Below are 23795 nucleotides of genomic sequence, written 5' to 3' on the forward strand. Positions count from 1 at the left end.
CGAGGAGTTGCTTCCACTGTGGTATTTAAGACTCTGCTCTGGGCAGAACTAGCAACAGTACAGTAAAAAAAAGAAGAGCACATTTTGTTCCTGTGAAGAAACTCACACAGAGAACACCTTCAGTTCTTGTGAAGGTGTTAAATGTTGTGTTTGCATGCACACACACTTGAAAACAAATGTGCTTCGCTAACCCTAACTAAATTTCACCAAACATTTTCATGCTGAAATGCTTACAATCAAACCTTTGTGAGTAACTGCAGGTCTCCCACTCTGACAGGGGGGGGGGGGAATGTTGCCAGTCTCAAAGCAATACACACACACACACACACACACTTATGTATTCTTGCAGTGGGTGTTTCTTAAATTGCCAGTGCCGTAAGTTATGAAGTCTCCTTTGCACATTGCACCAAGCTGAGCTTGGGAGGGATGCTTCCAGTAACTAAACGGCTCCTTGTCATCAATTAACCGCATGCATTCTGTCAGTTAATGGTCTTGTAGCACCATCATTTACTTTAGAATACTTCCCCCAGAGTCCCTCAGGGATGCATTCTGGTTTTGCCAGACAGGCAGCAAATGCACGTAATTATTGATCACTGCTGTGCTGATTGCTTAACTGAGAAATCTAAGAAAAGCTACGTCAGTTTGAAGTGAGAAGTCTGACTGGAATTATTGAGAGGAATCTGTTTCTGCTAAGGATGGTGTTGTCTGTTCCCAGGTCTTTGGTATGGGTATCTCATGAGCTAGTAAGATATGAATATGGGCACCTGCTGAGCTTTCTAGGAGTGATGGGAGATCCAGTCTTTGTATGAAAAGAAACCCAGAATCTGCAGTCATCATGATACATAATACATGATACATCATAATACAGGCTTCTATTAACCCTGACCACTAGAGGTGATGATCATTTCCCCAATCCATGCACTTTTTCTTATTTAAGACAGAACTGAAATTATCTGCTGGGAAGGCTTTTGGTTGACCTGGTATAGGACTGGGATACACAATGCTGGCTACTTACTTTCTTGTGAATGAAAGCTAGTTTTTAAAAAATGGAGGATGAGGGCCTCTTAACCTGACCTGGAAGTGGACTTTTAATAACAATACCATGATGTGCCTTGGAAAATGGTGGTGTTGGGAAAGATATGCTTGATTTAAGGTAGAAGTAACCTTAGATAGATAGATGATAGATTAGATAGATAGATAGATAGATAGATAGATAGATAGATGATAGATAGATAGATGATAGATAGATGATAGATAGATAGATGATAGATGATAGATAGATAGATAGATAGATAGATAGATAGATACAGATAGATGATAGATAGATAGATCTATAGCTATCTATCTATCTATCTATCTATCTATCTATCTATCATCTATCTATCTATCTACACACATGCACACAGACATTTTATTGAAACATTTTAAGAATCTCTGGGAAAAAACCCCGATAACAGTTGTGGGGCCTCAAGAATTCCTTGCAAAATTCCTCAGGGGTATTTGTAAAATTCCTCAGGGTTATTCGAAGGTCAAATGCAGCACGTGGCTTGTTGCTTATAAGGCAATAGAGACTTCACAGAGATGCTGAAATATGGCTGTGATGTTTCAGACCACTGGCAGCTTGCCATGACCCCACCACAAACTTTTCTTGGTGTCCCTTGGAGGCAACCAGATGAAAACTGCTTAGTCCGTACAATACATCCATCACACCAGGTATTTGTCATGCTGCAAAAGCTGCCATTTGGAGCAATGGTAGGTGCTACTGTACAGCTTAGTAAACAGGAAAGATATGTGGCGAAGAAGAAGGGGGGGGGGGGAGAATGAGCTATGTCAAGACAACAAAACCACTAAAGTGGGAGCCACCTAAAGCCAACAAACAATAGTAGGCACATATGACAGTATTATTTGTTGGATGCTTAAGAGTTCACTCATTTGGGTATTGTGTAATACAGTGGTACCTCGGGTTACAGATACTTCAGGTTACAGACGTTTCAGGTTACAGACTCCGCTAACCCAGAAATAGTACTTTGGGTTAAGAACTTTGCTTCAGGATGAGAACAGAAATCCTGCGGTGGCAGCAGGAGGCCCCATTAGCTAAAGTGGTACCTCAGGTTAAGAACAGTTTCAGGTTAAGAATGGACCTCCAGAACAAATTAAATTCTTAACCCGAGGTACCACTGTAATGGTGCACCTAGATATACATACCCTCCAACACCTTGAAGGCAAAAACTGGGGTGCTAGCTTCCTGGATGCCACATTTCCATTTTCTCTTGTGAGAGAATGGTGGCCATTTTGGACACTGTGATGTCCCACAATTTTGTGCAGCAATTCCCTCCCCCAAGTGCATTTGGGGGTCATGGTGCCCCAAAATGTGTGTTTTGGAGCACTGCATGAGACTGCGGCCCTACAAAAAGTGCTTTGGGGGGGGGAATTGTGGTGCGGAGTCACGTGAGATCATGTCACACAAAATGGCTGCCATTCTCTCATGAGGTAAAACGGGATGTCCTGTTTTTTCCAGGACACCTGTGGGGCCACTTGAATCCCCATTTGAGAGAAATGTTGTGGGTTAAAAAAAAAATGTCAGGTTGTGGGGCGCAGGTAATAGTCAGAAGCAGTCTGGCAAATGGAGAGAATCGATTTTCTCCTCAGCCACCATCTGCAATATCCATTACGAAAAACTCATTTGCATTGTGGGAATCAGTTTGGTTGACTTTCAAGGGGAAAGGAGATAGCTTTTTATATGAATGGTTGTTCCTTATCGGGATGGCGAGGTCAGCAGGGAACAGGGATTCCCCACCACCTTGTTTGCTAGGTCCATCCTAATAAACCTGAGTGTGCAAACTTCTTAGCATAAATGGCACTAAATGTCTTCAGAAATGAAACGAATGACACAGCGAGGGCCCCAGCTGAAGGCTATTATGGGTTAAATTGTGATTTATGGTGCCCATGTGCCATCATTTTCTGCCCAGTGACAGCTTCCACATTTCAGTCATGGCACCTTAATGAAGGGCCCTGATAGTATCTCAGAGTCTGCAGATCTGTAATAGGCCAATTTATACAGCAAATGACACTGGGAGAGTTAGAAGAATGTTTTGTGTAATATTTGATAATGTAATTGATATTCACTCAGGTTTATGAATGTAAATGTTGGGCCGTTTGGTTTTCATCGGGGGTCATTTTTCTTCCAATTATCGGGTACCCATAAAAATGAAGGAGCTGAACTTTAGCCATACCACAGCAGAGGTATTCCGAAGCATGTTCTCCTAGGGGGGGAAACATTGCAAATCTTTACAGAGCTATTCTTCATTTTCTTCAAGGTGTCATATTTTCACACTCACTCATTGGAAGGCTGCGAATACCAAGCAACATAGGCAGCACCTCTGGAAGTTGGCAGGGAAATGGCCTTAAAGGTACCATGTGTTGTAAATGGAAATATTGGCTTTGCCATCTTGTAATGAGTTGGCTGGCTGTTTGGGGCAGAAAGAGTGTGGCTGCACTGTTAATGTAACCTTCGGAGGTAGCAGTGGCCATGCAAGGGGCAGTGGTATTTAAAGCTGGGTTTCCCAAGTCTTTTCAGGCTTCCATAGTCAACTGAAGCCAGTGCTGGATTTATGTATAGGCTAAGTAGGCTGAAGCCTAGGGCCTCTAAATCTAGGAGGCCTCACCAGCCTGCCCGCTCCCCAGCAGACAACCTCCCCTCTCCCAAAATTGCAAACCCAAGACTTCATGCGAGGGCAGGGCAACTTGGGCCTCTAAATCTAGTGGGCCTCACCAGCCTGCCCTCTCCCCAGTGCCACAGTCTCCCCTCTCCCAAAATTGCAAACCCAAGACTTCATGTAAGGGCAGCACAACTCAGGCCCAGCAACTATGAGACTCAGGGCTAGCTAGTGGGGCCCAATTTGTTTTTTGTTTTTTTTAATGATATTTATTAAAATTTCAGAAACAAAAAATTACATAGTTAAAAATAAAAGAAACAAGGGAAAATATAGAAAAAAGAAGAAAAAAACATACAAAATACAAAATATAGAAAAAAAAGTTAGAAAAAAACACTTAAAAACAGATTACCGTATTTTTCGCTCTATAACACGCACCCGACCATAACACGCACATAGTTTTTAGAGGAGGAAAATCCGTAGGCATGCCACCCGTAGGCATTCCCTCCATAACACGCACAGACATTTCCCCTTACTTTTTAGGAGGAAAAAAGTGACTGTTATGGTGCAAAAAATACGGTAATCCTTCCGTATCTTACATTTCATTTCCTTGCTTCCCTGACCTCCTCTCACCTCCCTTTTTTGTATTCCAGTTCAATTGGTTAATTCAGCAATTCCTTTCCTTCTTTGTTTTTGTCTTAATCCTTTAACCTAATATTTTATAGCTTTAGATTCTCACCTATTAACCGGCCATTTTTTCATACACCTTTTAGTGGGGCCCAATTTGAAGCAGTGGGGCGCAACTTGAATTTTTTTTTTTTTAGTAGGGCCCCAGTTCACAGCCAAAGTCTGCAAAATCTTAGAGATACAAATAAAATCCATCTAGATTGCCCTGGTGCGGGGGGGCGGGCCTTAGGAACAGCAAGCGGGGCCCAATTTGGCTAAATTGCTCCAATTGCCTTAAGGTCAGCCCTGATGAGACTGTGCAGGGGTTGGACTGACAAGCCCTGCACCTTCTAGGTCCCTGGTGTCACTATTCAAAGTACAGAATCAAGGACTTGTTATGGAAATAAAAGGGGGGGGGCTTGTTGGAAATCAGTTTTGTCACCTCTCCACCCCCAACCCTGAGACAATGGGCCCAGCCACCTTTTATTCACAGTAGCATAAGCACTACACTACAGCATGGCCATAAACCTGTATGTTCAACCGCTGAAATATACACCCAATATGTAGCAATGGAGATTTATGTTACTGCTTTATGAATGAACACTTTGTTTTATGAATGGACTATGTATTTTGTGAATTACCTAAGAGCCACCAATAGGGAGCTCTAGAATCTGACAGCTAACCAATTGGGTACTACCAAACAGCGACCCCTATTGCTGAAAGCAGGTAACCAGCAGAGAATGCTTCAGCTCAGCCTTTGCACTGTTGACTGAACACCCCCTGCTGTGCAGATAATGGAGAAAGCTCGTAAATTGCACCCCTTCTGGCATCCTGGCCAACTCTATTATGCTGGTGTAAACCCTGGTGCACCAGAAGCCCAGAATAGCAGCAAATAAAATCCACTCATACATCAGCGACTAACAAGGCTTGTCAACCAGTTCTTCCAAAGTCTTCCTAAATTATAAAGCTCCAAAATACAGGCCAAAAGAGAGCTCTGGGAAGAGCAATGCATACAATGGGCACAACCAGTGAAAAGGCCCTGCTCTGTGTGGCTCCTGCCCTGTTATTTGATAGGATGCCAACTTGCCCTCCTTCTTGACATGGAATGCTCTCTTTTGGAGTCTCCAGGTCCAGTAAAAACACCATAAGAAGGAAGGATTTTTTATTTTTATTTTGACTATGGCAGACCAACACGGCTACCTATCTGTAACTGGAACCATAAGAAGGGAGAGCAGAGACCTTGAAGTTCCCAAAGCTGTTAATCAAGCAAGCAAGCACACAGGTCACCTCTGTCACAGTCAGGATGTCCATGTCCTGGCCAGGCCTGCACCCAATCTTGTTTGTTCTCAGTAACCAAAATTATATTATCAACATGTACAGGCAGAAAAGTTGTTTTCCTTCATTTGCAAGGAATCATACAAAACAAAGTGGGACTGATAAAGAAAAGTTCCAGGGTGGCAACAGAAAGCAAACTAAAAATGCTTTGGCAGTTCATCAGAACTATCCAGCAATATCAAGTTATAGGAAAACTGGTGCTATTAACAGTAATCCTTCTAGTTGGTTAATTGGTTTGGCAACTTCCATGCACATGAGGTGTGATGCTAATTATTTCCCCAAAGAGTTAAATGATAACTAATCAGAGGCAGCTACAATTGCAAATGGCAAGAAAATATCTGTGAAAGGAAGAGCAGGTTTGCTCAAGTGTGTTGCAGGTAGAAGTACTGTTTGTGATGAAGTGAGAGCAGTAGTTTACTTGCTCAAATTAACAAATAAGAAAGTTTTGAGAATTTAAATTCTAGATTAAAATGGATTACTTAATTGAGAAGGGGGTTGTAACAAAAACATTGGGTCCTAATTTGAATAGTAGAGTGCCTGGTATCTGGTGGGCAATCTCATCCTTTATTTCCACACTGTGGCTGCAGACCAAATCACTCGTCAGGAGAGCTATGAGATTCAGGTGAGGGTCAGGTGCCTTGTCAATCCCAGCAGGTATTTAAGAGGCCTTCGTCCTGGCCAGGCCTTCACCATGACTGCTGAGGTCCATGGATGGCTGAATGTGTCCAATGCAATGCAAACCCAACATGGTTCTGAATGCACATTGCCCGTTTTGGTCTCTCAAAAGCTAGGAGAACAGCATTGGATGGGTAGATTAAGGATGCCAATCCTTACTCACAAATGTGGCTGGGGAGAGTGTTGGGCAAATGGAGGGCCACCACAGAAAAGTCCCTCCTCAGAGGCTGATTTAGGGGAGCATGACCAGTTCAGTCGCCCTGGGCATGGAGCCTCTGGGGTGCCACCAGGGGTGCTGCAAGTATGATTTACAATGGAATGTGAGTGGTGGATGGGCACCAAATTTTAGCACTGCATGGGGCGTGGCTGAAATCTGAAACCCCCAAGGTCATCCACTGCTTTCCTCCAGGTTTACCCACCACCTGCAAGCAATAGGGGGGGCTTTTCAATTCAGCGCCCCATTTGTCAGACACTCTCCTCAATCAGATTTGTGAGGAGGGATAGGGAGGCAAATGGAATCAGGGGCCCTTCAGCAACCCATCTGAACACTGATGTTCCTGCTTGATGTTCAGTTTCTGCCTATTCGAGTAGGCCAAATTCCACCCACAGGTCTGATTCCTTCACCCCTTACCTGTCAGTTTGCATTTCTTTGTGCAGAAAGTATTGATTTGATGTGTAGAGATCTTTCCCATTCTACTTAATTCAATAGGGTTCTGGAAGCTTCTGTGTGTGATAGAAACAAGCAGAAGGTTCATGATGTTTGGGTTATTCCTTCCGAGAAGCTGAATACAGCTGGCTTAAACTGGTTCTCTTATCTTTTTCTGTCAAGGTCATGCTGATTATAAATACAGGCCAGAAGGGGCCTGGTTTTCACTTTCTCTTTTCCTTCTGGTGTGGTGTTCTGTACATAGTATGCTTAGTGTTTAAGTTTAGACTTATTGTAAGTTATTGTAAGTTTAAGTTACGTCTGCTGCAACTGGATTTCTTATGGACAGTGCCAATCCTGAATGTATTGTATTTGTGACCATTATGCTCATTTGCCTTCAGTAGCAGTAAAGCTCTGCTGGATGAAATAGTAATTGCCTCTGGTCTGTTCATTGGGAATCCTGCAATGTGATTTTACTCTGCTAACTATATATTAGAGTTCTGCTCTGGATCAATGTTGAGTAGAATTCCATGACAACCTATCACCCCTTATCCCTTAACTCATGGGACAAAGCCACTGTGTGGGTCAGGCTGGCAGCTGCCCCTCATGGTGGAAGGCTCTGGGAAGTGTGAACTTTGAAGGATAACGGTGCATCAGTTCTTGTATTGTTTCAAAAAGTAGGATTGCCTTTAAATTAGAACGGAGCCAAATTTCTCCCCCATCCCCCAGCTGTTTGGAAATAGCTTCCACTGAAATGCAACATAAGCACTGCAACTGACAATAAACCAATAAGCAGAGTGCTTATTGGTTCAAGCTCCCTTCTGTGCTCTTGACAATGAATGCTAACATAAGACTATTCAGGCAAATTCTCCCTATGGGTTCCCTAAATGTGACATTCTCCTCTTTTCCATTTCAAATACCTGCAGATCATCCAGTAAGGGTTTTTTTTTTCTGATGAGCTGCTCTTTCTTAAATGAAGGCACTAATGTGCACGTCTCGTGGTTTTTATTTACCAGAAGTCGCTTTCTATGATTTACAAGTGATGGAAACACAGTGCCCAAATACGGGAAGCAAATGAATACAAATTTTGCCCCAAAGCATCACTTGTTAAAAGTGTTTTCCTCTACCAGCCCTCCTAAAATGTACAGATGAGGAAGAGAAATGGAGTTAAAAAAGCAAGGTAACTAAAGATAATTCTAAAGCATGAATTAAAGCAAAGGGAAACTTATTTTGAGTTTAATTCCCCCCCCCAGCTTTTCAAATGCACTCAAGAGACAGGGAGGAAAAGGAGAAGTAACAGGAAAGGAGTGAATTAGGCCACAAAGTAAAGCATATTTTCAGTTTAAGTGCTCCCCCCCCATCTTATGGGGTTTGGAAATAAATGCGGACTGGGCCTCCGAGCAAGGTTTTAGGAGTGGGGAGGGGTACAAATACCAAAAGAAGGAGGAGGAAGAGAGAATCTTGCTGTCCTGGCCAAATGGTTACATATTCACAACATTAGGGTTTGGGTGCCAAGCTGGTGCCACATATATTGCTCTGCTTTCCTTTGGACCACATCAGGAAGGCAAAGAAAGGGGGCGTTTGAAGGATAACGGTCTGGACAACCCACAACCTCCATGCACGCAGCCCAGGCTTGCACCCAGTGGCGGAGGAAGGGGGGACGGTGGGGCGGGCCGACCCAGGTGCCATCTCTGATGGGGGGGTGACAAGAAGGCACGCTGCGGGGGGCTCGCCCCACTGCCACTGCCATCGGCCCGCCACAGCCACTTGTGGAGGATCCTCTGCTTGTGGCTGTACCATCTGCCATCATCCATACAGCACTCGAGCGGCGGCATCGGCAAACTGCCAGGTGGCACATGCGCGGCAGCGCTACGTACAGTGCTGCACATGTGCCCTACATACATTGCACACACATGCGCCGTATGTAGCGGCACGTACACATGCTCTCTACATAGCGGTGCCATGCATGCGCAGTATGTACGGTGCACGCACATGCACCAGCGGCGGTTTGCCCCAACCCGAATCAGGTGCTGGTTCCCCTTCCTTCGCCCCTGTTTGCTCCCCAGGGAAGTCACTTCTGTGCTGCGAACACAGTGATTTGACTTCACCCCCAGAGGCATACTCCATTGTCTCTTGAGATACCAGACAGATACCAGCAGCAAGGTTTGAGTTCTTTGTTTTGTTCCAGGTTGAAAAATCATAGATATCAGAGTTGAAAAGGACCTCCGTCATCATCTAGGGCAGGAAATCTGGAGCGAGAGCTGTCACTTCCTCACAATTACATTTAAAGGACATATGTGTCACTTTAACAGCCACGCTTTCCCCCCAAATTATGCTGAGAGCTGCTGTTCCCAGAACCCTTAACTATCCCTAGTTCTCAGGGTTCTTTGTGAGTTGGAATGCCATGGCTGCTGTTACGGAAATTATGGGGGGTGGGCACATCTTTAAAGTTAAATGTCACAAATATTATGCCTGAATGTATCCTTTCAACTTGACAGCTCAGGGAAGTTACCTAGCTTTAAAAATAATATAAAATCATCTCCTTTGCCAGTTTCCTCCATTCCAAAGCTATTTTCCCCTTGAAAATGGACTCCAGGAAGTTCCCAGAGGTGACAATTGCTGGGCTCATTGTTAGCCAAGGGAAGCCAAATCTCATCACCTGACTGGCCTCAGGCTCCAGACATGCAAAGGAAGTTCTATTGGACTTTTGGGTGGTGGGTACTTAAGACATATTTGTCTATGCTAATCTTATACCTGAGTCTTGCCCTGCCATGTCTGCTTATCCTAATCTTGTACCAAGGACTTGTCTGGACATGCTTGCCAAGGTTAACCCCTCCCCTTTTGTGACATGTCAGTGATGTAGCAATGATGCTGTACGAACTGTATTCTGGGATATGGTGGGAAAGTTTTAAAAGTATTTGTCACCCCATCCTCGGGGTTCAAATTTCCTCTTTGAACCTATTGCGCTATAAACTTTGGTCTACAGCTATTTGCTCCGATTGGTGGCAGGAATCCTTCCTTTTTTCCGCAGGGAGCCTGATGAGCTGGGTGACTGAGCAGCCTCACACCTAGATTTTTCCGTAACACTGCTGAAGTAGTATGAGTGCTTTAAATGCATGTTGTAGATGTGGCCAGTATCCCTGAGAGGTGATTGAAAAACAAGTCCCTCATAATCTGAGGCAGTTTGTACCACTATAAACAGCTCATAGTCAGTGCTGGATTTAGGCAGTTCCCCCGCACAGGGCACCGAGGTGAGTGGGGGCAAAATAAAATAAAAAATTAAAAAAAGAATTATTGTGAAAATAAGAAATATGAGGGAGACAAAAAAAAAAAAATGTCCTCACTCAGGGCACCATATTACCCAATCTGTCCTTGCTCATATCCCCAGAAAATTCTTCCTAATGCTGCTCAGCCACAGAACAGGTTGCCTCATAAGGGAGTTTAGGGATCAAATGCATAATGCTCCCATTATGAATAGATGGATGAACCTATTGACTCACTATCAAACAGCTCTCTGCCTGCTGCTCAGTACAACTAGAATCGTAGAATGGTAGAGTTGGAAAGGATCCCACGAGTCATCTAGTCCAACCCCTTGCAACACAGGAATCTCAACATGAAGTCCCCCATCCAATTTGAAACCAGGCTGGGCCCTGCTTAGCTTCGCAAATGTGCTGGCAGTTTTATCGCTGCACCACTAGGATGTTCTTGCAGCTGCTGCTTTAAAGGGAGATTTGCACCATTGGGCAGATGAATAGCTTTGCCCTCCCATTTCTGCATAAGGAATCACTGTAAGAAGGATAGGAGCACGTCAATTTACCTTTTTTTTTTTTTGGAGGAGGTGGTCAGTTGGCAACTCTATCTTTTACATCCAACCAGATTTATAAATAAAAGCTGACATAATCACATTCCTTGAAACGTTAGATAAGAACAAGCACAGAGGAAAGTCAGCGTAAAAGGGATCATTGTGAAAAGGCCAAACTAGTAATTAAGATATGCCAATGAAACGGAAAAGGTTTTCTTAAAATAAACAAGTCCTCGGCTGCAATCCTATATTCATTTCCCTGGGGGAAAGTCCTGTCGAACTCAAGATATTTCTTATTCAATATATATAGGATTGCATTGTTAGCCTCCCTGTGAAAAACAGCGAGCGAGGGGGACTCTGAGACTTTCTCACTCTGCTTTTCACTCTTCGCTCATTCCAAATTCATTTACAAGTGCAACTCAGGAGAATAAATGAGCTTGGAAATTGTGTTTTTTTTTAATACACACACACACACAAACGGAGCTGTTACTGGTTTGTTGAATTCTTATTGTGCCAGAATCAATTGTGTTAATTTTGAGAAACGGCAGCAACAACCAACATTTTGACAGAATCAAGGCTATCCCTTATCGCCAATTTTGTTTGACAAGCTCACCAAAAGCTGGGCAGTAAGGAGGAGGTCAGATAGACAGATTAAAGCACCCAGGGTTTCTCAAACTAGGGTCTACAGACCCATCATCCCTAGCTAGCAGGACCAGTGGTCAAGGATGATGGGAATTGTAGTCCAAAAACAGCTGGAGACCCAAGTTTGGGAAACACTGTAAGACAGTGCTGAACTAGATGGATCAATGATGGTTTGAGGCATCTTCCTATATACTTTGTTTCCCCCCATTCTCTGAAAAATCATGAAAAATGCCCCCGCCCCTGATTTTCAGCCTGAAAACAGGCTTCCAAAAGTGAGGGAGGAGTTGTTGCAGCATCAGTATCCTATTACATCTCCATTTTGTTTCTCCTGTCCACACTCCTTCCAATCAATAGGAAAAGCATTTTTTTAAAATATATTTATTAAAGTTTCCAATTTTTAACAAACAAAAAGAAAAAACAAACATAAAAATATTAAAAACACATAAGTTTCACAACTTATTTTCTTGTAACTTATCTCCCCGACCTCCTCGTACCTCCCCTTCTTGTATACCCAGTTTGAGTTGTTTATACAGCAAATCCTTATCTCAACCTCTTAAATTGTTGTAGCTTTAAATTCTTACTTACAAAAAGAAAGTCATTTTATCACAATTACAGCTTGAAACCCCTTAAGTTGAATCCAACATCATTCAACATTCCTTAATTTTACAATATTTTTGTAGATAGTCCTTAAATTTTTTCCAGTCTTCTTCTGCCGACTCTTCTCCCTGGTCACGGATTCTGCCAGTCATTCTGCCAGTCCCATACAGTCAATCAGTTTCATCTGCCAAGGAAAAGCATTTTTCTTTTCTCAAATGCAACAATTGAATTTTCTGGGCCAGCTCATTCTGAATCTGTTTAAGCCTGTTTGTAAACTTCCCCAGTTGTGTAAGGAAAAATGCCCTTTAATAGACTCTTAGGTGTCGGCTCCAAGTGCACATGGTGTGTGTGTGTGTGTGTGTGTGTGTGTGTGTGTGTGTGTGGCGGGGGGAAAACACAAGCATTTAAAAAGCTGTCACTCGGTAAATTGAGCTTTGAGAAGATGTATGATTTTCCGGTTCCTCATCATTGCTTTTTAGCATCTGTGGAAGATTTAACTCGACATCTATCATCTTGTTATAGACAGACAATGCTGCACTTGACAACTAGTGGTTTCACTGAAATGTGCATGGCATTGCCTTTATCCAAGATGCCTTAATACGTTAATCCTCAAAGCCTCCTTTTGGAGGGATGGGCCCTCAAACAACATTAGAAGGCGCTAAACTCCGGTCTGTTGAGTGTGTGGGGAGCAGTGCTGAGGAACCCCAGCACTTAATTTAATAATAATAATAATAATAATAATAATAATAATAATAATAATAATAATAATAATATCTTTATTGTCATTGCCCCCTTCGGGGACAACGAAATTACTTGACTGCTCCATAAAAACACTAATTAAACAATACAGTATAATACAGCAAGGGAGATTAGATAACTTTCAAAGTCCAGGCTTCCCATTCAGGGCTGAGATCGCTCTGGAGAAGAAGCTGTTCTTAAGATGGCTCGTTCTTGTCTTCATCGTCTTGTATCTCCGTCCTGATGGCAAGAGCTCGAAGAGACGGTGACCAGGATGCGATGGATCTTTTACTATGTCCAGTGCCTTCCTATGGCACCTTGTGGCATAAATCTGCTCTAAGGTGGAGAGTGGGCAGCCAACAATGCTCTCTGCTGCCTTAACAACCCTGCACAACCCCATCCTGTCCTGGGTAGTACAGCTTCCGTACCACACACATAAGCCATAAGTGAGCACGCTCTCAATGGCACAGTGATAGAAGGCAAGCAGCAGTTTCTGCAGAAGATGGTTTTTCCTTAGTATTCTCAAAAAGTACAGTCTCTGCTGCGCCTTCTTCACAAGCCCCCTTGTGTTGACACTCCAGGACAGATCCTCTTGTAATTCAATGCCCAAAAATCTGAACGTTGTTACCCTCTCCACACAGACCCCATCAATCAAAAGTGGCTGGACGTTGCTCTTCTGTCTCCTGAAGTCCACCACAAGCTCCTTTGTCTTCCTTGTATTTATGAGCAAGTTGTTAGCTCTGCACCACTCTGTCAGCCGCTCCACCTCATCTCTTCTATAGGTTCTTCTATAGGTAGATAATTGTAACCTGCCCTTTGACCTTAATGTGAAAAGTGAATGAGTAAGGAATCTAAATGTCATCACCACCATTTGAATGTCTTCCCTGCTCTTCTTGCTGGATTTGGACTGGGAAGGTGTGGGCAGGGACAACCAGGTTGCATTGACCTTTTCTGCAGACTGAACCATACATAGGCGTACAGAGCAGGAGTCAGCAAACTTTTTCAGCAGGGGGCTGGTCCACTGTCCCTCAGACCTTGTGGGGGGGGGGGCGGACAATATTTTTTTTGGGGGGGGAGAGAATGAATTCCTATGCCCCACAAATAACCCAGAGATGCATTTTAAATAAAAGCACATATTCTATTCATGTAAAAACACCAGGCAGGCCCCACAAATAACCCAGAGATGCATTTCAAATAAAAGGACACATTCTACTCATGTAAAAACACGCTGATTCCCGGACCATCTGTGGGCCGGATTTAGAAGGCGATTGGCCTGGATCCGGCCCCTGGGTCTTAGTTTGCCTACCCATGGTACAGAGGCTCCCTTGCACCCTTGGCAAGAAGCTGTATTGCCTGCCCGCCCCCCAATTCCTTATGCCCTTGGGAAGGACCTGTGCCAGCGCCTCTGAAGCCAGGAGAGAACATGGACCAGAAACTCAAAATGTTTGCTTTTCGTCACCTTTCATGCTCCTGCAATGACTTCTTCCACAGCCATCGGGGGCAGGTCAGCTCTGCTCAGCCTCTCTTCCTTCCTCCTCCTCCTTTGTTGGTTCATTTCCCTCCCTCTGTCCCTCCATCCATCCCTGCCACTCTCACCCACTCTCTCCATCTTTCTTTCCCCTAGCCCCGCTGGTCACTCAGCTCACACTTCTAATAGCACCTATGGATGACTGGGGAGGGGCTCCCACAGGGCTGCTGTGGCGGCCCACATCAGTCTTACACTCAGGATTGATGGAAAAACCCAGCCAGGGAGAGTGGGAAGCTTTGGTTAGCAGGGAAAGTTGAGTCAAACATGCCAGGTCTCTTAAGAGTAGTAGTTATATCTCCATCAGTTCTCCATCATTTCTAGATCTGGTATATACAATTTTTGTGCATGAACAGCAGGTGTAGCTTGGGAATGTGTTGTGCATCATGTGGCATTACGACATTATGATGTGTATTATGGTGTTGCACTAAGGGATGCGGGTGGCGCTGTGGGTTAAACCACAGAGCCTAGGACTTGCCGATCAGAAGGTCAGCGGTTCAAATCCCCATGACGGGGTGAGCTCCCATTGCTCGGTCCCTGTTCCTGCCAACCTAGCAGTTCGAAAGCACATCAAAGTGCAAGTAGATAAATAGGTACCACTTCGGCGGGAAGGTAAACGGTGTTTCCTTGCGCTGCTCTGGTTCGCCAGAAGCGGCTTAGTCATGCTGGCCACATGACCCGGAAGCTGTACGCCGGCTCCCTCAGCCAATAAAGCGAGATGAGCGCTGCAACCCCAGAGTCGGTCACGACTGGACCTAAGGGTCAGGGGTCTCTTTACCTTTACCTTATGATGTTGCAAGCCACTGCCTTCTCTTCTCTGATAGGCTTTTCCACATGCCATTGTCTGCTGCCGTCAACACATGTTCAGGCATTTATGACCCTTTTAGACTGAACATAGCCAAGAAAATATTTCCAAGAATTTCCAAGAAAAGAATAAGAATAAGAGTTTGGATTTGATATCCCGCCTTTCACTCCCCTTAAGGAGTCTCAAAGCAGCTAACAATCTCCTTTGCCTTCCTCCCCCACAACAAACACTCTGTGAGGTGAGTGGGGCTGAGAGACTTCAGAGAAATGTGACTAGCCCAAGGTCACCCAGCAGCTGCATGTGGAGGAGTGGGGAAGCGAACCCAGTTCACCAGATTACAAGTCCACCGCTCTTAACAACTACACCACACTGGCTGAAGTCTGAAGAGAAGACACATTTCAAACACACACCAAACATTAAAGGAAGAGTGATGCATGTATGTGCTGTGAGCTCAAAGCGAATGGTTTTTACCACTATCCATTGCAGAGGATTCAACTGCAATTGAACAGTGAGTTCCATGAACAAGCCTTCTCAACTAGAAATGCCTGAGGAATCTGATCTTTCTGAACTCCATAAAAATATATTTATCTGCACCTTCTAAATGTGCAGATTGGAACTTCACTATCTACCGTCTTTCATACTTGAAGATGTACTCAATTCAAAAGAAAATATATCAATATAAGTTCTTTAAGCACATGTTGAATGGAAATACATTAATAGGTATGTATTCAAGACCAACAGAAGTGGAATAATACAGAAACTGGCAACCCAAACTGTGGGTGGACACATCCAAGAGGTGACATGGAGCAGAAAAGACTGATTTGCTCATTTCTGCTGTCAGTGTGTGATGGCACCATGGGATGATGAATGTACTGATTGTTTGGTTACCTGCTTGGTCTTCCATGCCCCTTCATGCAGAAGGTCTCAGGTTCAATCCCTGATATGTCCAGGTAGAACTGAGAGTCACTGCCTGCTAGCGTAGACAATACTGAGCTAGGTAGACCCATGAGCTGGCTAAGGCAGAAACTTACCTTCCTACAAGACTGAACTTTGTTTCAAGTTGGCCACTGTATCTTTTTGTGTCGTGAAGCTGTGACCAATGGACTCTTTGGATCATATTGCTGTGATTCAAGAGGAACAGAAAACCCAATAATTAGGGCTAGATCTACACTGACATTTTTAACGTTATTAGAATGATATTAGATCTATCATTCTAAAACAGCCTTTCTCAACCTGTGGGTCCCCAGATGTTGTTGAACTAAACTCCCATCACTCCTAGCTAGCAAGGCCAGAGCTCAGGGAAGATGGGAGTTGTAGTCCAACAACATCTGGGGACCCACAGGTTCTAAACCACTGTTCTAAAACATCACAGGGCATATTTATAAATTAAACTGTATCTTACCTTTGCCCCCCCAATCAAAATGCTGTTGCTTGTTGCTCTGCTGCACCCCCTGGTGTCATTTTAATAACACATTGTGAATGTTAAAAGTAGGGTGTCATGTGTCCAAATACACTATGAAAAGCATTTCTTAACCATTCCTTAACGTTAAAAACCACAAGTGTAGATTCGCCCTAGGAGAAGTAAATTATGGAATTAGAGACAGAATTACAAGGCAGTCTGGTGATGGTGGTAAGGGGGAGGAGGCCAAATTCAAAATCTGGAAATGCATGTCTAACCCTGTGCAAAACCTCACAAACAGAAGTGGCCTCTTGTGTTTAAAACCCTGTGCAAATCTGTTACATCAATGGGAGGCAGAGCTGGGTAATCGTACATGCTGACTGTCATGCACAACTTCATGTGGAGGAGTTATGAACAAGCATGGACACTAGCCATGCATGCAGTTATGTGGTACTCCCATGGGTTTATAGATCCTGCCCCAATGTATTTCCTGTAATCGTGATGGGATTCCTTCCATGCAAATCTGCGAAATCTTATTCAGCTGCTATTCATTTTGGTCCCCATTTTTCTTCCCAAACAGCGATATTATAGAAGTGTTAGTGCCGGTGGTAGATGTTGTGAAAGCACTCAAAATCCTTGCCAGATAGACCGTCGCAGCAGTGCCCCATTTGTTTTGTTTTCATTATAGCGGAGTGTGATAAATGCCACTTGCCTTGTGGTCTTTAGTTCAGCAAATGCCATTGGAAATGAGCACAATTATTGAAGCCATATTGAGAATTTCTTCCTTGCCCCCCAAAACAAAACAGCATACATTGCTGTAGATTGAACTGCGTCTCGTGCAGCAACTGCAATGAAATTTGTATCTATAGCGGAGGGGAAACTGCAAAAGTGCTAATTAAATAGGTTCTGCCAGGTCTTGACTTTGGAGATTAGTGCAGATCACACAGGAAAAGTAGACAGGGGCATCTGTCAGCTGGTGTAGTTATCACAATCTGCAAAGATCACTACGTACTACATTTTGCAACTCTTTTCATAGCACAACCTACAACCCACTCAGGGGAGGAATCATAAAATCATAGAATTGTACAGTTGGATTTGTAGAGTTCTATGCTTCTATTGCACTAGTTGGAGCCTTTGGACTGGCTTCCTTTAGCATGCCGGGTTAGTTGAATTTGTCTCCAGGTTTTGAACCTTTGTCATAACCAAACAAATTCACATGCTGGATCTGTTGCTTGCCACCAGAATCCAAAGGTATACTGTCTTGCAGCATGCAGGTTTCACTTTACTCATGCTATTTTGGCTGATGGCTTAAAAAAGGCTGATCGCCGAAGAATTGATGCTTTTGAATTATGGTGCTGGAGGAGACTCTTGAGAGTCCCATGGACTGCAAGAAGATAAAAACTATCCATTCTTAAGGAGATCAGCCTGAGTGCTCACTGGAAGGACAGATCCTGAAGCTGAGGCTCCAGTACTTTGGCTACCTCATGAGAAGAGAAGACTCCCTGGAAAAGACCCTGATGTTGGGAAAGATTGAGGGCACAAGGCGAAGGGGACAGCAGAGGATGAGATGGTTGGACAGTGTTCTCGAAGCTACCAGCATGAGTTTGACCAAACTGCAAGAGGCAGTGGAAGACAGGAGTGCCTGGTGTGCTCTGGTCCATGGGGTCACGAAGAGTCGGACACGATTAAACAACTTAAAAAAGAAAAGACTGGACACTGCCACGGATTGCTACCACCCCTTTATGTGGCAGCAAATACCCTAGCGGCACAGCCCTATACACAGAATGTCTACCCAGAAGACCCCATGAGTTCAGCAGGACTTACAGCCCAGGACTGCTGTCATTGTGAATTCAATGCTGTAGAAAGGAAACTTCTCTTTACTCAGTCCAGAGCAGGCATAGGCAAACTCGGCCCTCCAAATGTTTTGGGCCTACAACTCCCATCATCCATGAACACTGGTCCTGTTAGCTAGGGATAATGGGAGTTGTAGTCCCCAAACATCTGGAGGGCTGAGTTTGCCTATGCATGGTCCAGAGCCTATTGCCAGTGCCCTCTAGTTGCCTGGCATGACCCTGATTTTTAATGAGCATTTCAAGACAGAGAAATTCCATATGCTTCACATTATTCATAATTTCATAAGCTTCCAAACTGTGTTGCTGTGTCATTTTCTTTCCATCTGTCATTTTTCTTCTAAACTAAAAAGGTCCAAATGTCTTTTCCGCACTTTTGTCAAAACGCTCTCCGCGCTGAGGAGATGAGAATTCTTTCCTCAATGGGGAACATATTTATAGAGCAGCCTCACCCTCACCAAGGGAGCGAACAGCAGAACCCTTTTCTCTTTCTGTGTTCTTTTAAAAACTAAATTATTTTTTGGATGACTGTAGATCATGTGACAAGTCTGTCTAATCTGATCTGATCCTTCTCTCCCTGATCCCATAAAGAAAATACTCTATTTGCAGCAGATCCATTCCCTCTCCCATATGGAGAATAGACGGGATGCAGACTGCAGATTATTGCATGACTATTGCTCCAGAACATCAATGGGGCATAAATTGCTTGATGAAAAGCAGTAAGCAGCTGATTTACCCTTTCCTGCTCTTCTGTTTTGCTTTTGGATTTTAAGTACAAAAATGGGAAACTTGCGGCTGTTGGACATTGTTGAACTACAACTTCTGTCATCCCTAATTATTGACCTTGCTTGCTGGGACTGACGGGAGTTGAGTCCAGCAACATCTGGCAGGCCATTGGTTCACCTTCTCTGTTTTAGCAGAACCTGCTGTGGTTTTCCTCCTCAAACATGTGCACTAGAAACATGGATGCTTTAGCTGAGATTTCTGCATTGCAGAGGGTTGGACTAGATGACCCTCGAGATCCCTTCCAACTCTATGATTCTATCTGTTTTTAAAATGATGGCCAGGATTGATTAAAAAAAGGAATGCCAAAGTTTTATCGTAAGGCTTATCTCACCTATTTTGCAAGTTCAGAATAATGTCAAGCAAAATTATTGCCATACTTTATTGTTGGAACTCATGTTTATTTATTCATTGGAAACATTTATACAATGTCCACTGGTTTATAAAACCACTCAAGAACCATAAAAACAATATCCACTGCAAAATATTGGGGGGGGGGGATTGATATCAGCAGTAAAGAAGCAAAAGGGATAAAAATAGCAGATTAATTAAAACCTGTTTAGATGACTTGTTGGGAAGCTTAGGCAACAAAAAAGGGTCTTCCCTGAGACTGAAAAGTTATCAGGTTTGATGCCAGACTTACCGTATTTTTCGCACCATTGGACGCACTTTTTTACTCTTAAAAAGTAAGGGGAAATGTCTGTGCGTCCTATGGAGCGAATGTGTGGTCCCTTGAGCCAAATTGCCGGAGTGCGGCACACTCTTGGACTGGTCTTTGGTAGTGGTGGTGGAGCTGCGCTCCCCTGCCGGCAGCCTCGGCTTCCCTCTGCAGCCCCAGGAAGCTTTGGAGCAAGGGGAGGGCTGTGCGCCCATGCCCCGCACTCCTGGGCTGCTGAATGGGGGCGGGGGGTGCTGCTCTGCCAGCAGCCTGCCTTCCCCTCAATGTTTGCAGCAGCTGGAAGGCTGTTCACTGAGAGAGGGGAGGAAGAGGACGGAGAGGAGGGGGACCAAGAAGCTGGGTGAAGAGAGAGGAGGTACCATAGGTTGCCGTGAGTGGAGAGTCATGGTAGAGGGCAAAGGAGGGGGAGCAGTGAAGGGGAGAAATTGTAGACGTCACCTGAGGAGTTTGGGTGAAAGGGATGGAGAGGAGGAGGCTGGAAAAGGGGACTGTTCTGCTTGGGGGGGGGAGAAAAAAGTGGGGAAAAGGAAAGCTGAGAAGCTCTGCTTGGCTGTTTCTTGACTGTAATTCAAGTAAAGGGAATGTTTGTGAGCAGCTGGCAGGCTGTTCACTGAGAGAGGGGAGGAAGAGGATTGAGAGGAAAAAATGTTGCATTAGCAATGCTTTGGATGGATACGAAGATGGTATTTTACATGAAGATAGCGAAGAAAGTGATGTCAGTGACTGTGCGCAACTGAGCTTCATAAATTCTGACTTTAGCAGTGATGAGTTCTTGGGGTTCACAGAAGACTAGAAGAGTACTCAAACCTTAAAGTCTCTCTTCATTTGTTAATGACAGTGATGATGGTTCTTAATGCCATTGTTGACTGCTGTTCACTTTACATGGCTGTAATGTGATTCTGATATACCGGTTGTTTATTAAATACAGTAGTTTATACAACATTTGATTCAGAATATTTTTCCCTTGTTTTCCTCCTCTAAAAACTAGATGCGCCCTATGGTCGGGTGCGTCCAATGGAGCGAAAAATACGGTATCTCTCTATTCCACAGAAAGGTGCCATGGCTGAAAAGGACCTCTTCTGGTGGGGTTACCATACATCTAGATTTCCCCCAGACATAACCAGGACTTCAGTGGTGGTCACCCCCACTCATTGACACCCACATATGATATTTTTGTTATTTTTGTAAACACTTACCGTATTTTTCGCTCTATAACACGCATCTGACCATAACACGCATGTAGTTTTTAGAGGAGGAAAACGAGGAAAAAATATTCTAAATGAAACAGTGGATGTATGATTTTTATGGTTCATGCTGTGGCCACAGACATGTGATCTGACAGTGAGTTTGGGGTAGCCCAATGCAAAAATCCCGAGGATCCATGTGGATCCGTGCTTTGTAACCACGTTTTAAGTGGGGAGGGAAGGAAAAGAACTCAAGGGACAAGGAGCTTTTCCGCGGGGAGGAGGGAGGGAAAGAGCACTGTTGCTTTAAAGGTATATTTAAGGTATTTGCCCTGTGCCTGGGTTTTTTTTTTTCCATTTAACAGTTTGCAGCCTTTTCCTTCCGCTCCTTGTTTTGAGGCGGAATAGATTTGAGCAAGTGAGGAGGACTTGGATTCCAGGGGATTCGCCATTAGCTGTGTAAAAGTGCTCCTCCTTGCAGCCTGAATGATAAGCAGCCACCAGCAGCAATAGAATGGAGCACAAAAAAGCGGTAGGGGCACTAGGACCCAGACATTGCTCAAATCTATCCTGCCTGAAAACAAGCTGCTCCATCCCAGCCGATCAGCTGAGACGCGGGGGATTTGCGAAGTTTTCCCCTCTCCCTCATGCCCTCCCCAGCCTTTTTTTTTACTTCCTGGTTTTCACTGCGCTGGCTCAGAGCTCGAGGTTGGTTTTATTTTGCTGCTCGTTGCTTAAATTTTATCTTTCCTGCCGTCTCTCTGCAGCCTCATTGCTCTGTTTAGAGAGCGCGCAGACCTTTGCTAGCGTCTCTCCCTCCCGTGTAAGCGGCTGCTGCCGGCTTTGCTTCTATGGCTCTCCTTCCCTCCCTCCTTCCTGGCTCCAGGTCGCTTTAAAGAAAGCAAAGTGAGAGCCTCGTAGAGCGTGTAAGTGGCTCCCACTTTGCCTGACTGACGGCAGCCATGGCTCTGATCCGTGCATTCGCTCCTTAACACGCACAGGCATTTTCCCTTACTTTCTCGGAGCAAAAAAGTGCGTGTTTTGGAGCGAAATTTACGGTACATACTGCAGAGGTCGGTCATATCCAGGGATCAAATGTGGCCCCCAAGACCTCTCTCTTTGGCCCTTGAGACACTCTCAGGCTAAACAGGCTTCCTCAACCCATACCCACTTTGAGTGCTTCGACTTAACTAGAATGTGTCATTGGAAGGATGGAAAGATGTGTTGGTAGAAACCTCTGACTTTTGCCTGGCTGGGATGTAACCAACTATACAAAATTAAGAGTTGCATCCATTGCCATACTCATTTTGGCCTGCTGGTCCACCGGCATGTGGACCTCAAAAGGTTTCCCTAAAAGGGGGAATATGGCTCTTTCCCCACTCCTGGCCTACCAGGCAAATATGAGACACACCTGTTGCTCTGCTTTGCTACCTGAGCATCAAAGTCTCACCAATTAGCCATTGATTAGCTATGGAGAGAACATGCAAACATCCACCGAGCCAATAACATAGTGACTGTTTTTCTGCTTTATGAAGCCATAAATGTGATGCTTTATTTGCTATTAGGTCTCCTGCTGTCTCTGTGACTTGTTAGGAAACTCGGGATCCATTTATTTTCATTAGAGGTCCAACCTTAATTTATTGCTGAGGAAGTCAAGCAAAGAGGAAATTCGCCCTGCCAAGCCATAGTTAGGTTGCGGGGTGGTTTTGAATATCTCTGGGATGATGCTATTCCAACTGACACAGATGTGCAATGTTTTCCTGGCCTATGATGGATCACTAAGGTAAAAACAACAACTACACTTTAACAAGTGTTAAAACGGTTTTTTAGTGTGTTTTTAATGCATTTTGAAAAGTATACTCTTGCCCCAGTGCTTTGATCTGCTGCATCACTATTTGTTTCACAGCCTTTGGTTTCTAGCTGCTAAATGATGACTGCACCAGCCATTTCCATGCCATTTTATCCATACATGACAGTTTGCCACTGATGCTTCAATGGTTCCTGATTAGGGTCGCCAGCCTTTAGTCTGGGCAAATGACGCATAGCCAGGGATCTGCAAGAATTTTGGACCTGGGAGTCATTCAGAAATCTAATAAACTGTTGTGGGGCATGGCAGGAGAACACAACGGCAAGAACTCCATCCCCTCCCATGGCTAACCACCATAGTGCTGAGCAAACCATTTGATGCCCACAGCTGTCAGTGCAGGCGCAACCCACTGCTGTGTGCAAGTACGCTTGGCTCGTGGCCAGTGACTAAAGGCATTCTGATGAGTCTACATTGTATACTCTGCATCACCCTACAGCAAGCAGTTCACTTACTGGTAAGCCTTTATGAACCGCCTGCATTTCAAAGAAGTCTCTGGCTTGTGTGATTCCAGGAGATTGCTCTATTTCCTGAAAGAGAACTCTCTCCGTACTAGCGCCTCTGTGTTCTAGAAAACCCTCTTCCCTTGATCTTGAGCTGTTGTGACATCCTGCAAGGAACCAGGAGCTTGTATGGATCTATAAACATGCTCAGAGGGAGCAATTACTTCTAGAGTGTGAATGATGGAATCGATACATACACATTCTGAAAAGCCCTGGTTTGGCAGGCCGGCTGGGTAGAGGGGGAGAGATTCTCTTGAGAGAGACTGGTTGTCTGTCAAGGTGGATTTTTCCGACTCAACCACAGCTGGGAGAGCTGGCGTGGAGGCAGGGGAAGTGGCAGGGAAGGGGGGCGCGCAGGATGGTGAGGTCTTGCCTGGGGATAAAGCTCCTTGCTTCAAAGGGGGGAGGAAGACCGCGCATCGAGCCAGCAAGCCGAGGGATAGGTTAAT

General features: G+C 44.5%; 1 long non-coding RNA gene across 1 annotated transcript; it reads right to left on the reverse strand.

Moving 5' to 3' along the window:
• Positions 1-3088: 3088 nt before the first annotated feature.
• On the reverse strand, positions 3089-9885 carry LOC308588903. Its single transcript, XR_014008975.1, has 3 exons — positions 9730-9885; positions 6961-7052; positions 3089-3263 (listed from the first exon to the last, which is right to left on the reverse strand). It is a non-coding gene; the product is annotated as an uncharacterized lncRNA (long non-coding RNA).
• Positions 9886-23795: the final 13910 nt, after the last annotated feature.

This window comes from Podarcis bocagei (genome assembly GCF_964188305.1).
Source record: "Podarcis bocagei genome assembly, chromosome: 6".
Classification (NCBI taxonomy): Eukaryota; Metazoa; Chordata; class Lepidosauria; order Squamata; family Lacertidae; genus Podarcis; species Podarcis bocagei.